The 17,502-nt window shown below is 45.0% G+C and overlaps 1 pseudogene; it reads left to right on the forward strand.

The window, feature by feature from the left end:
• The first annotated feature begins 12,519 nt into the window (after positions 1–12,519).
• Positions 12,520–17,494, forward strand: LOC101135024 (U3 small nucleolar ribonucleoprotein protein MPP10-like; annotated as a pseudogene).
• Positions 17,495–17,502: the final 8 nt, after the last annotated feature.

Raw genomic sequence — 17,502 nt, forward strand, 5'->3', positions numbered from 1 at the left:
GGTATTGCTTGGAATACTTGAAAGCTGGCTGTTTTCGAGAGCCTTTCAATTATTGATAGGTCTCTGGATTTTTCCTGTTACTTAAATTGCTGAAAATTGGCCTTATGGGTTGTTCCTTCTTGACCTTAGAAACAGATGCCCTTAGGTTGGTTGGGATGGCCAGGAACCAGGCCAGGCTTGTGATCTGAAGTTCCTACAAAGACTGCGCTCGCCTCTGAAGCATGGCTGTGCTCAGGGTGGGGAGGGGGTTATTTTAAAAATGCAGCCTAATACCTCTTTTAAACTATGAAGTGTGGAAAACCGATCTTGAAGTCATATTTACTTTATTTATTTATTTATATTTATTTATTTTCGAGACTGAACCTCACTGTCACCCAGGCTGGAATGCAGTGGCATGATCTCGGCTCACTGCAAGCTCCGCCTCCTGGGTTCAAGTGATTCTCCTGCCTCAGCCTCCCAAGTTGCTGGGATTACAGATGTGAGCCACCATGCCTGACTAATTTTTGTATTTTTAGTAGAGACGGGGTTTCACCATGTTGGCCAGGCTGATCTCGAAATCCTGACCTCAGGTGATCCACTTGCCTCGGCCTCCCAAAGTGCTGGGATTATAGGCATGAGCCACCACACCCGGCCTATTTACTTTTAATAGGTGAATAATTTGCCTGAGATCAATGGACTTAGCTGGGAGAAGGCAGGGCAGGGTACACTGTCAAAGCAGCACCATATCTGGGCAGTTCCACCCTGGCCTTCCTTGTTCCCATGGAATGGGATGAATTCTGGCAGAATTCTGGTCAGGATTCACAAGCAGTCCCTCTGTCCTCTGCTTAAGCTATTCTATAGTTTGGTTCCTGAGCCGCGGGGTTACCTCCTTACCCGCCAAATGAGTGCTCTGACAGGGTAGAGTGCTTCAAGTCTGGGGTCTCAGGTGGGCTTGTGGGGAGGAGGTCGGCAGCTCCTGGAGCTGGGTGGAGGTCAGGCCTCAGAGGGCAGGCAGAGGGCGTTCTGCTGAGGGCTGTGGCTGGCACTGGCGTCTCCAGTGAGTACCGCAGCTTTGACCTCCTCACCACCACCCTCCCCTCTCTTAGATACTGCCAGAAAAGAAAAAACAGAAAACATGTAGGGAACAGCCACGTATGCAGCCTCCAGTCATACCCTCCACCCTGTCTCTGTGCTTGGCATTTGCAGTGCCATCAAATCCTTTTGGCCTCCCCTAAGCTGGCTGTGACCCACGCATGTGGCATCACCAGCAAAGCCAGCGGGGCCCTGGGGAGTCTCTGTGCCCACAGGCTCCGCATCTCCTGCACCGTGACTCAGTTGTTCAACTACTGGTGACTCTGGGCGCTCCCGACCCTGCTCTTCTGCTCACATACTTTGGTGACTTTCTGCAGAGAAGGATGATTTTTCTCTCGGGAATGTCCACTTGATTGGCTGCAGCCTCACATCACACATGATCCTTAGCCTGAGCCTTGTAAGGGGATACCTGAACCCCAATCTTGCTTGGGCCAGAGGGTGTGGATAGGGGTTAGCTAGAGTTTTACCCTCTTAGGCTTCTGAGAGAAATCTGTGATATACTAGAAAAGAGGTCATATATTTGTAATTGAATCTGTGTCTTGTTTGCTATAAACAGGTAAGCAAACAGATGAATTTATTCAAAAAATGTGAATTCAATGTCTACTCTGTGTAGGCTAGATGCTAGCTAATGTCAAATACCTCATATATGACAGCTACTTTGTGCTATCTCTGAGCCAGGTAGCAACCCTGGACATTCTACAGATGGGGAAACTAGGATTCAGTGATTAAGCAAAGGGCCCAATATCCTGGGCCCTGTAAGTAGCAGAGCTGGGACTCAAACCCATGCTGTCAGATTCCAGATCCCATGCACCTCACTGCTATGCCATGCCACCTCTCTTCTGTAGGTAAAGTAGCCAGGCATGGTGGTGCATGCCTGTAATCCTAGCTACTCCAGAGGCTGAGGTGGGAGGATCACCTGAGCCCAGGAGGCAGAGGTTACGGTGAGCCAAGATTGTGCCACTGCATTCCAGCCTGGGCAACAGAGTGAGAGACTGTCAAAAAAAAAAAAAAAAAAAAAAAAGTAGCTGTTGAACTACAGCAGGCCCTGCCCTGCCAGGCCAGAATGCACAGCCCTGGAAGTTTTGCATGCATGCATGTGTGTGTGCTCCATTTGCTGGACAAAGCAACTTTGGAGCAGACTATGACTGAATAGAAGAAGTGGAGGTTCCCTATCTCCCCTTTATTTTAAGGGGGCAGTTCTGCCTCTCATTCATCCCTAGTTAAAAAAGTTAAATGTGCCACTGTGCCCCTGAATCTGTGGGCCACAGATATGTGTCAGGGACAGTCAGAGCAGGGCAGGCAGGTTCTAGCTGGGTAGGTGAAGGCCAAGCCTTGCCTGCCAGCCAGCCTGTGAAGCCCCGTCAACCGCCTGCATTCCTCCAGCACAGCCTGGTTTCCACGACAAAGAGCCTCTCTCGTACTGATTGCAAAGCAGAATGTTGCTCTGTCTTTCCCTTTTCTCCAGGGGACATGGTGAGAGGCAGGGAGAGGACTCTGTGTCAGTACCATGGTCCTTGCAGCCTCTGAGATGGGTTGTCATGGGCTATTCTGGGAGGACACTGCTTTTCCGCCGTCTTTCTTTTGGGTCCTGGGCTAGGGACGAACCCTCAAGCAGCCTGGGCTCCCTTTCTCTCTTGGTTGCAAATAAAGTTATCTAAATTTTTGGAAACTATTTAGCGTTTCAGCCTCTACCAGTTCTCATGAGTCATGAGTTCTGCAAATTGACTGTCCACTCTAGACTGTAGCTCTGCCTCTTGTTTATCCTGAAATTACCCTCTCAAGTCTCCTGGTTCTAATGTGCCCCTGGTGAACACGGTTCAGTTACCCATTTGCTCTTTTCAGGACTCTTATTGGTCACATCTCTGCCCAGCCTTGGTGTTTTGAGGCCTGGGTTTCTCAGCCTATGAACCATTGACATTTGGGGCCAGGTAAGGTTGTGGTGTGGGCTGTGTGTGTGTGTGTGTGTGTGTCGGGGGGACTGACTCGTGCACTGTGGGATGTTTAGCTGTTTCCTGCCCTGGCCCTGCTACATGCTAGCAACTCTCTCCATCAGAATGGGGGCAACCAAAAGCTTTCCAAGCATTGCCAGATGTCCCCTGGGGGGCAAAACCACTTATGGTGGTGAACCACTGTTCTAGAGGCCCTTCCTTTCTGGCACATTTCATCTCTTAACTTTCTCCAGGTCCTTCCTGTGTGTCTGTGGGGCAAAGAGCCGTTCTGGTTGCGATAAATCTGGTTCCCATAATCACTTGGGCTTGGTAACAGTAGATAATACTGACGGGCACTCAAACTCTTAAGATCTTACATGGACTGTATGACTTAAGGTATAAATTCAGGTTCCATTTTATAAATGATAGTGAAGCACAGGGAAGTTTTTCGATATTTGGTCCACAGAATACCTACTTTTAGGATCATCTGGGGAATGAATATCTATTTCTAGGCTCTATAATTCATATCTACCCACCAGAATCTCTACGAAGTCAGGGACTTGGGAATCTGCATTGTACAGTTTACAAGTTCTTTTTTGGAATGGTTTTACATTAATGCGTTTTTCAAATCAAAAGATGGTGAAAAGTCTCTCTTATTGTTCTCTCTACCTGTCCAGTGCCCTTGCCCACCCTCTCCCCTAACACACATGCATACAGGTAACTAGTTGCTTGTGTGTCCTTCCAGAATTTTCTGTAGCTGTATGGTGGAATTTAAATTTAACAAGCTCCCAGTGCTATTTGTGCAGTTTCAAATATGAGAACCAGTGCTCTCAACAGTGCCAGTTGCCTGCTCAACACAAAATGTTTGGAGGCAGAAAGGTTTTCGTACTGTGACTGCGAAATAGAGGAATTCTGGGGGCCTGATGTATGGATTCTCAGTGTATTGGATGTCCTCTTCTCTCTCAACATTTCACCCCTGGGCCTGACTCATAACTAAGGGAAGGGGAAGAATAAGTCCAAATACAAATAGCTCAGTCTGGGGAGACTGGGTTCTCCTTCCAGAAGGATGTAGGCAGCTTAGTTATTCTGTAAAAATTCTGCTAAAATTAAGGACGTGAAAGGTACTCAGTGGCAGAATGAATGGGACAAATGGCTTAGTTTCAGGCAGTCTGAGTTCTTTCTAGAACTGCTTCAGTTTTAACAGGAGCAGTTCCTCGGTGGCAGCGTGAACCTTGTGGCTAGTTTACAGGGTTTGGCTGAGGTGTCGGGATACATGGAGGCTTCAGAAGAAAGTATAAATTCCATAGCAATAGAATTTAATTTCCACAATGATGTCTTGGGGTCAATTGCATATGGAAATGGGTTTCTCATTTTCTTCCATGCTTTCCATGTCTTGATACTCCAGGCTGGGCTCAGAAGGCATCTTCATTCTGCGCACTCAGACTTAACTTATAATCAGGACTCACTGACTTGGTGCACCTGACATAGCTAGTTTGGGGCCCCCTTCTGCTGCAGGTTGGGATCCTGCTGGGCCCATGTTTGAAGGGGCGGATATCCACCAGAGGCTGTCCCCTGACGATGCAGATTTTGTGGATGTCCCCCACACCTGCACGCGTTCCTTCAGCTTGAGCACTGGTATTTACATGCCCAGGGGCCACACTGACATCTATCCCAGTGGGGGTGACTTCCAGCCAGGCTCTAGACTCAATGATGTCCTGAGATCAATTGCATATGGAAGTGAGTTCCGTCTTTTCTGCTTTGTGTTTGACTCAGTTTATCCCATTTCCTTCTAAATCCCCCAGAGCCTTTAGTGCTGCAGGCACTATTTGTTCATTATTCCCACCTCTCACCACAGTGGCCCTCCAACACTGTGTTTAATGTATATCGTTGTCCTCCAAGACTAACTGACCCAGTGGTTCCTGCTCTGGTTTCTCATGCTTTAAGGTTGCAGTTGTTATTAATTGTTTTCTTTCTTTCTTTCCTTTTTTTTTTTTTTTTTTTTTTTAGAGAGAGTTTTGCTCTTTTTGCCCAGGCTGGAGTGCAATGGTACAATCCCAGCTCACTGCAACCTCCACCTCCCTGGTTCAAGCGATTCTCTTGCCTCAGCCTCCCAAGTAGCTGGGACTACAGGCACGTGCCACCATGCCCAGCAAATTTTGTATTTTTAGTAGAGATGGGGTTTCACCATGTTGGCCAGGCTGCTTTCAAACTCCAGACCTCAGGTGATCTTCCCACCTCAGCCTCCCAAAGTGCTGAGATTATAGGCATGAGCCACTGTGCCTGGCCAATTAATTTCTTTTTATGACAAAAGGAATACACACATTTGTTGAAAGAGAAATCAAGCATTATAGACTTGCATAAAGCAAAAGTGCACTCCCACTCCCACCTCTGCTTCCACTCTTCAGATGTAGCCAGTATGAATGCTTTTGCGTGTATCCTTCTAGTCTTTTTTCTTTGCAAATTTATTTGCATGCAAATTTTCGCCCAAATCACATTGTTCTGCAACTTTATTTTAATTTTTTTCAGCTTAATTTTTTGTCTTTAATAAGAAATTATGGATACTCTTTTTCTTTTCTTTTTTTAAAACAGACTCTTTTCTTGTTGTTGTTGTTGTTTTGTTTTTGTTTTTGTTTTGTTTTGAGACAGAGTTTCACTCGTTGCCCAGGCTGGAGTGCAATGGTGCGATCTCGGCTAACTGCAACCTCTGCCTCCCAGGTTCAAGCAATTCTCTTCCCTCAGCCTCTTGAGTAGCTGGGATTATAGGCACCCACCACCACACCTGGCAAATCCCAAAGTGCTGGGATTACAGGCGTGAGCCACCATGCCTGGCCACATCCTCTTTCTTAAGACAGGGTCTTGCTCTGTCACCCAAGCTGGAGAACAGTGGCACAATCATAGCTCACTGCAGCCTCGACCTCACGGACCCAAACGATCCTCCCACTTCAGTCTCCCAAGTAGCAGAGACCATAGGTGTGCGCCATCATGTCTGGCTAAATTTTTTATTTTTGTAGAGATGTGATCTCACTATGTTGCCCAGCCTGGTCTCAAACTCCTGAGCTCAAGCCATCTTCTCATCTGGGCCTCCCAAAGTGCTGGGATTACAGGTGTGAGCCACCGTGCCTGGTCTTGCTATTCTTAATAATATGTCTTGGAGATTGTTTCATATCATTATATTTAGAGCTACCTCAGTCTTTCAACAACTACATATAATTTAATTGCATGAATGTATCATAATTTATCTGGTCCTTATAAGTGGACATTTAGGGTTTTAAAAAATCTTTTTCAGTTATGAACAGTGCTACAGTGAATGCCTTGTCATATTTTTCAGATGAGTTTTAGAGCCAATGTACTAGAAGATGGAAGGAAGCATGTTTCTCACCCATTCCATTTCAGGCTGCATTTTTAGGGGAAATTGTGCTATTTGGAGAACCACATTTGGCTCAGAGGTTTAGGAGTACTTGGATCCTACCCTGGTCTAACTCTTCCCTCCCCTACATCTGGGCCAATGAGAGATGGAGAAAAAAAAGCAAGAACCCTCATTTTCAGAGGGGCTGAAAGCCTAAAGCCATGCTCTCTGGAGGATGCCCCTTCCCCTAAGCCAGGGCTTCTCTTTGACATTTGGGACTAGAGAGACCTTTGTTCTGAGGGCTTCCCGTGCATTGGAGCATGTTTAGTAGCATCTCTGGTCTCAACTCACTAGATACCAGCAGCACCTTCTCCCTAGTTGTGACAGTGTCTCCTGGCTGAGACCTACTGCTCTAACCCAATGTGGACCTCAGAATCCTACCACCCACAGGCTGGCACAGGGGCAGGAGCCTGAGGCACCAGAAGTGCTTCACCCAGAATAGGAGTGGAAGCGAGATGACCAGGCTTAGCACAGCAGCATCAGCCTGTCCTGCCAAAGGAGGCTCGTGGAGACAGGGCTACCCCTGAGGGCCCCAAGTGCAGAGCCTTTTCATAGTAGTGCCCCTGCCCATTGGCAAACATGGCCCCACAACACCCTGGAATCTATCCAAACATATAGTGACCTCTGCAGGAAGGATGGGGTGGGAAGCTGGGGAAGATCTTGAGGCTATATTCATGCATGCGCAGAGCGAACCAATGCACCTGCCAACCACAGGTGGCCTCCATCAGAATGGAGACAGTAGATGTGAACTTTGCTTCCACCTCATGGTCTGAGGACAAAGCTGCTGGAGCTGGCATTTTCCCCCCCGCACTTCTGGATCAGGCTGTATTTGAGTCCATGATCAGCCTGCATTTCTTCAATTAACTTGAACCAGGGGTGATAGATAATCTAAACCCTTTCTCCTTGGATGGTTGGTCTTCACTTTTCCCCTGGTTGGCTCATAGGAATTATGTAATTTTTTGTATTCATCTGATTTGTTGCTGCAGGACACCAAAAGGGAGGAACCTGGCACTCAGACATCAAGGTGAATGTCACAAACAGAGGCCAGTGGAGGGTGGGAGGCTCCCAGGGGAGGCACGGGGTACAGATCACAATGTCAGGCTTAGGCTTTCTAATGAAGCTCCCAGTTGTCTTGTGATGGGGGAGGGGAGAGCTCAAATCAGGATTGTGAGCTGTGACTGAAATGTCTGCAGCAGCTCCAGGTAAAAGAGGCCCAAGACCTAGGATGGCGACAACATCTCCCAAGATCTAGCCAGCCAAGCAAGCCTCTACTTTCTTCATGTTCTTCCCAACCCATAAAGATCACAGTTTTTGCCAGCCATTACCCCCGCCTATAATCCCAGCACTTTGGGAGGCCAAGGCAGGAGGATTGCTGGAGCCAGGAGTTTGAGACCAACCTGAGTAAGATGCAAGACCCCATCTCTACAATAAAAAATACAAAAATTCGCTGGGCGTGGTGGCATGCACCTATACTGAGGTGGGAGGATTGCTCGAGCCCAGGAGGCAGAGGTTGCAGTGAACTGAGATCACACAACTGCACTCCAGCCTGGGTGGCAGAGCGAGACCCTGTCAAAAAACAAGCAAACAAACAAACAACAACAACAAAAAAACCCCACAGCATACATCTTTTAAAAAGAGATGGAGTGATGAAGATCACAGAACAAAGAGTTAACAAAAGAGCCGGGTTGTAGGGCTGGGCAGCAATTGAAGCTGTTTTTCCTCCCAGATGATTGCACGCCTCACCTTTTAGGGGTGAGGGGTCCTCAGGGGCGGGGTCTGGGTGGGAGTAGGAGAGAAGCCTCCTTCAAAACCAGCTTTCAGAGAGTTGGACGCTTTTTGGAGATGACTGAATTTGGATTAGGCATTCACATTTATTAATGCCCTTACGTGTTAAAGAAGGTGAAACAGGCCAGGTGCGGTGGCTCACACCTGTAATCCCAGCACTTTGGGAGGCCAAGATGGGTGGATCATTTGAGGTCAGGAGTTTGAGATCAGCCTGGCCAACATAGTAAACCCCGTCTCTACTAAAAATACGAAAATCAGCTGGGCATGGTTGTGCACCCCTGTAATCTCAGCTACTCAGGAGGCTGAGGCAGGAGAATCACTTGAGCCTGGGAGGTGGAAGTTACAGTGAGTCAAGATCGCACCACTGTACTGCAGCCTGGGCAACAGAGCGAGAATCTGTTTCTAAAAAAAAAACATAGAGGGCAACATTGATAGCATCCTTTAAGAAACAGTACATTTTGAGATAAGATAAAGCAATTGAGAGGTTGGGGTACATATATAACTAATCAAGTCAGCAAACAAAGCCACACTTATTTACTCAACCACCACCCCGCAAAAAAAGTCATTTCGCAGGGAAGGGAATTATAGTGTATTACAGGACCCTGCCATAATCATACATGTGATAATAACAGAATGTAATAATATAAACACCCAATATCCATCTAATCAAAGGTATTATGCTTGAAGGATGGGAAGAAGGGAATTGGGTGAGTGTGTGAGAGAACACACTGGGAGTGAGGAAGACACTGAAAGAGACAAATGTCATCTCCCATAGTGAGGAGCCAATAGAGAATAAAAAGAACCAAAAAATCAAACAGTAATAGAAGCATATTATTTAGTGATACGAAGATAAATACTAAAGGAAGCAGTTACTATATTGTAAAGGTATTGTCTGGAGAGGGGAGAAAGGGAGAAGGGGGTGTGGAGGGGTGGTACTGGAAGATTGCCTTTCTTTCATTAAAAGTCTCTTTTTTTTTTTTTTTAAATGGAGTCTCTGTCTCCCAGGCTGGAGTGCAATGGCACAATCTCGGCTCACTGCAATCTCCACCTCTACGGTTCAAGCAATTCTCCTGCCTCAGCTTCCTGAGTAGCTGGAACTACAGGCATGTGCCACCACGCCTGGCTAATTTTTGTATTTTTTTGGAGATGGGGTTTTGCCATGTTGCCCAGGCTGGTCTTGTCTTGAACTCCTGGTCTCCAAGTGTTCCTCCCGCCTTTGCCTCCCAATGTGCTGGAACTACAAGAGTGAGCCACCGCACTCGGCCAATGAAAATGTTTTGAAATAGATAAAGGTGATGGTCCATGAACCTGTGAATGTTATCATTGCTATTAAATTGTCCTTTTTTTGAGGCGGGGGCTGGGGGACGGAGTCTTGTTCTGGCGCCTAGGCTGGAGTGCAGTGGCACGATCTGAGCTCACTGCAAGCTCCGCCTCCTGGGTTCGCACCATTCTTCTGCCTCAGCCTCCCGAGTAGCTGGGACTACAGACGCCCGCCACCACGCCTGGCTAATTTTTTTTATTTTTAGTAGAGATGGGGCTTCACCGTGTTAGCCAGAGATGGTCTCGATCTCCTGACCTCGTGATCCGCCCGCCTCAGCCTCCCAAAGTGCTGGGATTACAGGCGTGAGCCACCGCACTTGGCCAAATTGTACATTTTTAAAGGGTTAATTTTGTTATGTAAATTTTACCTCAAAAAAAAAAAAAGAAAAGAAAAAAAGAAGAGATGATGTAACAATAAAAATCCAAAGGTGAAACTGTGTAGACTAAGCAAACTGGGTGGAGAACCCTGAAAAAAGGGGTTAAAATGAGACAGAGCTTTATATTTAATAAAAATGTGTTCCTGAAAAGTTTGTTGTGAATTGAACTCTTACTATTTTTTCTCCTTTAACTTTTTTCCCAGCTGGAGGCATGAGGACTCATAGAAATTATGTATCTCTAAGGTGTACAATGTGATGCTTTAATATAGGTATAAATTATGAAGTGATTACCAACAATCAAGCTAACTTTTTAAAGATATTTTTATTTCAGGTTGGCCCCCAATTGGTAGAAATTCACAACTCTTTAGTTTTAGGTCTCTCTGCCTCCCATTTCAGAATGGTGCAGCAGAATTGCGTTATTTTGAATACTGTAATGTATAATTTGTGACTATTCCAATAAAGGTTGCTTTGCATGAATAAACTGCAGTGTATAACTATGTATGGATAAGTGCATAAGATACTTAAGAACAGAAGTCTTAATAAAAAAGGAGTGTAGGCCAGGCACGGTGGCTCACGCCTGTTATCCTAGCACCCTGGGGAGCCAAGGCAGACAGATCATCTGAGGTCGGGAGCTCGAGACCAGCCTGACCAACATGGAGAAACCCTGTCTCTACTAAAAATACAAAATTAGCCGGGCGTGGTGGCACATGCCTGTAATCCCAGCTACTCAGGAGGCTGAGGCAGGAGAATCACTTGAACTGAGGAGGCAGATGTTGTAGTGAGCCGGGATCATGCCGTTGCACTCCACAGTGGGCAACAACAGAGAAACTCCTTCTCAAAAAAAAAAAAAAAAAAAGTAAATTCTGACACATGCTACAATATGGATGAACCTTGAGGGCATTATGCTAAGTGAAAGAAGCCAAACACAGAAAAGAAAAACAATATGTGATTCCACATTATACAAGGTACCTAGAGTAGTCAGATTCACAGAGAAGGTAGAACAGTGGTTGCCAAGAGCTGGGTCAGAGGAGAATGGGCAGGTGTTGTGTAATGGGTACAGAGTTTCAGTTTTGGTGAGATGACAGGGTTGAGGAGAGGGCTGGTGGTGACTGTTGCACAACAAAGTAAGTGTAGTCAAAGCCACTGAACTATACACTTACAAATGTTAAAATGCTAAATTTTACTTTACATATATTCAACCACACACACAAAAACAATGGAGCCATGAAGTTTCAAGTATTTTAATAGGACAAATCAAAACCAGTCTTTGGAATATACTATTTTCATTTTTCCTTTACTTTATGCCAAGATGTGTAAGTTACAAAACAAAAATGCATCTTTATCTGTATTCAGTTCTTGCAGTAAGTATATGGCCTGTTGGAAGTCATACTCCTCCCAAACAAGCCATCAATCATTAAAGTGTGCAGTTCTAAAAATACAGATATAAAAATACCTTTTCCCGAATATTCATTTTTAAATTTATGTTTTCACCTTCCGAGTTTGTGTATCACCTAAGAAGTGAGTATGCCTCATGGTTAAGAACGTGGGCTCTGGTGCTAGAAGGATTTATCACGAATGTCCCGGAGTAATTCTGGGGCTTTACCACTTGGCACTTAATCTCAGATTAAGGGAAACACTTGCCTCTCATAAAAGGAGAAAGAGAAAAAAAAAAAAGGAAAGTAACTCTTTCTGTATTCCTTACAACACTGACCTTTGAGTGGTCCCAACAGAATGCTGGTCATGCTTGCAGTTCAGCTGGATTTTTATTTTTATTTTTATTTTTATTTTTTAACAAGACTTGCTCTCCTTTCTGGTTTCTCCCCAGCCTCTTCATGGGTATGCGGTAAAATAACACTTACCTACTGGCTTCCACTTACTTCAGTCCCTGCCCTGTCGGACCCGCTGGGCAAGATCCCTTGCCTCTCCCACCCACATACTGGAAGGTGCAGGCCCAGGGTGCACAGCACCCGGGTGGCAGTGGGACTCATGCACAGGCTATCCCCGCGCTAAGCTGAGGCGATTCTGGAAGGTACCCTGTGCCTAGGTGCCAGCAGTGGCCGCGGAACGCGCCCCGGGGGACAGAGCGCATCATCAAGGTGCTTTGGCCACATTGAGGCCCCCTTCTCTCCCTGGCTTCCGTTCCCACATGCGCGACCCACAGCGACTTCGCTGGCGCCCGGTATTCACTTAAGGCGTTTGCAGCACTTAAGCACCTGCGCCATCTCCGCTGTGTCCTCACTAGCCGCTGACCAAGCCAGATGCGCGGTGGAGGGCGGGGCGACCCCGCAGGGGACGTGGTGAAGGCCGCTGATTGCCTACTGCATACAACACACCCACTTTACCTAAAGCAGAAATTAAAGCCAGGAGGCGCCATCCCTTGTGGGCCCCTGAAAAGTACAAAAGGAAGTTTGGACACAGTTCAAAGGCGCTTGGGTTGACCAGCGGCAATTTTTGTTTCCCGCCCCACTGCACACGCGAAAGCGCTGGCGCTGCCATTGGCTCTGGCTGGGGGTGAGTCCCGAACCTGTGAGCCGCGGAACTTTCCGCTCTGAGCTCGCATCCTTGCGGTGCGGTTTCCCAGCAGCTCTCTTGCCTTGTAGCTTGTGTCGGGAGTCGTAGACAGCCATGGCCCATGGGCCTGGCGCTGACGGACCCTAGAGCGGTGTCTGAGGGAGGTGGGCAAAGCCACTGGCTGGCCCGAGTGCATCCTCACGTAAGTGCACAGATCCCGGGCTCGGGTGCGAGTGCGGTCGCACGTGGACACTGGTTGCAGACCCCTGGCAAATTGTGGAGCTGGGGGAAGGTAAGGGGAAATGTAAATCACTTTTCCCCACATTTCAGGGGACCTAGGCTATCAAAATTTTAAAAATTGTTAAAACTTTTACAGTATGGATCTCTCAGTTGAATGTTATTGAAATCAACCTAACCTCAGTTATTAACGCCTATAAGCTCACCTTGAGGCTTATTACGGCCCCCATCCCCCTACACACAACTGTGTTGGTTTCTCCTTCCGCCTGTGCTCCTAAAGCACTCAGTGTTTATCTGCCATCATGCTTTATTGAAAGCACAAGCTTGTCACTTGTCTGTCCACCCCACTAAGCTTCTTGAGAATTAGAACTTTCATGTCTCTTCCCAACACAAACGTTTTATGTGTATTTTGTTGAAGAACTTCAAATATGATCTATAAAATTATGACTCATTTATGTTTCAAACTCCAACCTCTCCCTTGAGTTCCTTGCTCACAGCAACTACAGACTGAGCTTAGTTGGAATTCAGTAGCGCACAACTGGGATATCCGCACCGTACGGTTTTAACAATTTTTTAAATTTTGGTCCTCTCAGCATCACAAATTCACTGTGTCCAAAATACAGTAGAATGTTGTTTCTACCCACCTACACTCTGCCATCCGCTGAAGTCCTTTCCCCCTGCTCCACCACTCAAGCCTTGCCTATCGCAGTAAATGGCAGTTCTGTCTCTCCAGTTGCTCACACATAAAACTAGGCTGCTATTTTGATGTCTTCACTTTTCTCTATTCTGTATCTAATTCCTTAGCAATCCTGTCAGTTCTACCTCCAAACTGTACTCAGCATATTCACTACTCTAACTCCAGCTTAAATCACCATCATCCTTCGCCTGGAATGCTGCATCAACCTTCTAATCACTCTACTTTCCTCCTCCTCCTGCCTCCCTTTCTTCTTCTTCATGTAAATCATCATTTCATCCTTCTGCTTAAAATCTTCTCACGTTTTATTACACTTAAAATGGCAAACTCTTACCCTTGAGCCCTGCAGAATTTGGCTCCCATCAGTCTCTCCAACTTCACCTTCTGCCTCCTTCACGCTATAGCCATGCTCACTTTTTTATTCCTCAGGCTTACCAAGCTCAATTGCATCTTAGAGAATTTGTTCTTGCTGTTCCTTCCGCCTGGAATACATGTTTCCCAATCTTTATAAGACTATACTTGTCTGTAAGTTTCATCTCAGATGTCACATCTAGGAGAGGTTTTCCTTGACCACTGTAGCCAAAGCAAATGTTGATCGTTGAGTGAATAAGGGAATGAATGAATGGAGTGGTATATAATGTAGCAGAGTAGATAATTTGAGGCTAATTCACTATATATCTCCAAGCAAATAGATTTGTAATGCTTTTCCTGCCAACAATCTATACAGCTGATTCACAAATACTTGGTTGACAGGTTTTATATATCATTGTGGCTCATCAGCTTATATATTGTTGGGGCCAGAATCTATACTTACACTTTATTCAAATTTGATTTTACAGAAGAGTTGAGGGTTTTATTTTTCTTTTAATTAAGAGGGCTGTGAAATTATTATCTATAATTCTAAATCTCATTTAATTCCTCCCAATAGGTTTCAAGATGGATTGGCATCAAAGTTCACTTCTTTAATAAAAGTGCTGTATGACTTTAATAAAACAGTAGAGAATGGTAGAATCCATGGCAGCTCTTTACAAAAACTTGTGATAGAAAGTTTTGATGATGAGCAGACTTTGCAACAACTGGCATTGCAAAATGAAGCAATTTTACAGTGCTTCCAGAATGCGGTTAGTGAAAGAAAGATGAAGATATCAGTCTTCTCCCAGAGAGTGAAGAACAGGAGCATGAAGAGGATGGTTCAGAAACAGAGGCTGATGGCCAGGAGGACCTAGAAGATTTAGAGGAGGAGGAGGACGTGTCAGATATGGGTGGTGACAATCCTGAAATGGGTGAGAGAGCTAAAAACTCAAGCAAATTCAGGGCCAGGCGCGGTGGCTCACACCTGTAATCCCAGCACTTTGGGAGGCCGAGGTGGGCAGATCACGAGGTCAGGAGATAGAGACCATCCTGGGTAACATGGTGAAACCCCATCTCTACTAAAAATACAAAAAAAAATTTAGCCAGGTGTGGTGGTGGGCACCTGTAGTCCCAGCTAATTGGGAGGCTGAGGCAGGAGAATGGCATGAACCTGGGAGGCGGAGCTTGCAGTGAGCCGAGATCACGCCACTGCACTCCAGCCTGGGTGACAGAGCAAGACTCCCTCTCAAAAAACAAAACAAAACAAAAGACTCAAGCAAATTCAATCTGAGGAAAAGCCCAGTTCTCAGTGATGAGGATTCTGACCTTGACTTTGATATCAACAAATTGGAACAGCAGAGCAAGGTGCAAAGCAAAGGACATGGAAAACCGAGAGAAAAGTCCATAGTAGACGAGAAATTCTTCCAACTCTGAAATGGAGCCCTATTTTGAAAACAGAGAAAAAGAAGAGGAACGAAAAGATAATGATGATGAGGTGGCAGATACTGATTTTTTGAAGATATTGATTCTGATGAAGATCAAGGGGCACTGTTTGGAAGTAAAAAACTTCAGGTAAAGTTTTGAGCGAGGAGAGAGCACTTTCCTCCTCCTCAAATTAGCTTTTGTTTTGTTTTTCTAGGAGAGATGTAATTGTAGTTAGAAGATTTGGAGCTAAGAAATATTGTGCTCTATCTTATCAGTTATAAATGAATCTGTACTTCCATTCAGTTTCTGTTCCAGTTGTTCTTATAATAGCTTTATGGTAATGTTTTTAGTTGCCAATTTCACCTAATAACTATTTTTGGTTTCTGGTGTTATTAAGTTAGAAAGTAACGTAGACATACAGTATACACACAAATATATATGCATGTGTTAATGATGTATTTTTCTATTCCTAGTTAATAGTTTTAAAAATCTTTTTATTTCAGTCAGATAAAAGTTCCAGAAATGTGAAGTACAAAGATTTTTTTGATCCAGTTGAAAGTGATGAAGACATAGCAAGTGATGATGATGATGATCTGGTTCAAACAAGCTGATGAAATTGCTGAAGAAGCAGCAGCAGAACTAAGCATTTCTGAAATGTGAGTATTTTGAACCATCCTTTACATTGTGAGCTGGAATTGTCCAATCATGTGTTGGTACTTGTGGTTTTCACACATGTTTGTTTTAAGAAGTTAGATTCTCTCCTGTCAGATATTCTCAAGATAGCCAGAGGAAAGTCTGGATTTAAAGGGACTTTACAGATCATTTAATGAAGAAAAATACTACTGGCAGTAGCAATCAAACCTTTCTTACCAGGAACTTTGATTTGGTTTTGTGCCCAAAATATCCTGTTATTGTTCTGAGATAGGAGGTTTGTATTATAGATTGATGAATAATTTATTTTCTCTATATTGGACACTTTTTGTTCGTTTCTTACATAGCATTTCATTTAAATGATACCTTCTCTTCCTTAATACCTGAAAGATTTTGGAAGTTCTGAGTATTTGGTGGCATTAGGCATATAAAAGAAGAACTTTATTAAGGGAAAATATGTTTCCTTTTGTTTTTCTAATGGAAAGCAGTATATTTCTTTTTATAAGAGTTTTGGTAGTGTAGGGATGAAGATGATGACCTGGAAGAAAGTGAAGACAGTAAACAATGTAAAGAAAGCTTGAGAAGAATGACCTTCACTTTGCCGGATGATGAGGCAACTGAAGATGCAGGTGTTTTAAATGTAAAGAAAAATTCTGATGAAGTTAAATCCTCTTTTGAAAAAAAGACAGGAAAAGATAGTTAGGAATTTAAGGAATTTTTAATATGCTTGACATGATTGTGGAACTCACAGACTACTAACAAATCTTCCCTATTTTTCTTTCCTTTTTTTTTTTTTTTTTTTTTGAGATGGAGTCTTGCTCTGCCACCCAGGCTGGAGTGCAATGGTGCAATCTCAGCTCACTGCAGCCTCCGCCTCCTGGGTTCAAGTGATTCTCCCTCAGCCTCTTGAGTAGCTGAGATTAGAGGTGCATTCCACCATGCCTGGCTAATTTTTGTATTTTTAGAAGACACGGGGTTTCAACGTGTTGGCCAGGCTGGTCTCAAACTCCTGACCTCAGGTGATCCTCCTGCTTTGGCCTCCCAAAGTGCTGAGGATACAGGTGTGAGCCACCGTGCCCCAACCTTCCCTATTTTTCTTGTGGTAACTATTAACCATCCTTTGAAAACAAATATGTTGGCCAGGTGTGGTGGCTTACGCCTGTAATCCTAGCATTTTGGTAGTCTGAAGCAGGAGGATTGCTTGAGCTCAGGAGTTCAAGACCAGCTTGGGCAACATAGTGAGACCTTGTCTCTACAAAAAATACAAAAATTAGTGGGACACGGTGGTGTATGCCTGTAGTCCAGCTACTCAGGTGGCTGAGGCGGGAGGATCACTTGAGCCCAGGAGGTCGATGCTGCAGTGAGCTCTGATCACATCACTCTCTCCAGCCTGGGCGGTGGAGCAAGATCCTGTCTTCAAACAAACAAACAAACAAACAAACAGAAAACCGAAAATCTTGCTGCTACTCTGTAAAGCAAAAGCACAGTATATAGAGATGCCATATGGAAAGCATGTGATTTGCAAAAATCAGTGCCTGCATTACCCAGCCTATAGCTTTCAACTTGGGGCCTGTGTGTAAAATGGTTGTTTCTTTTCTGTCTCCCTTATGACTTTATATGTATAGCATGTCTCTCCTGACAAAGCTATCCCGAGAGCCTCTTCTTGTAACTGTTTTGACTGCTCTGGAGGATGCCGCCTACGTCTTTAAGGTGCTCCACGGATTTTGGTGAGTGCCAAATAGCCAT

Source organism: Gorilla gorilla, chromosome 16 (assembly GCF_029281585.2).
Source record: "Gorilla gorilla gorilla isolate KB3781 chromosome 16, NHGRI_mGorGor1-v2.1_pri, whole genome shotgun sequence".
Taxonomy (NCBI): Eukaryota; Metazoa; Chordata; class Mammalia; order Primates; family Hominidae; genus Gorilla; species Gorilla gorilla.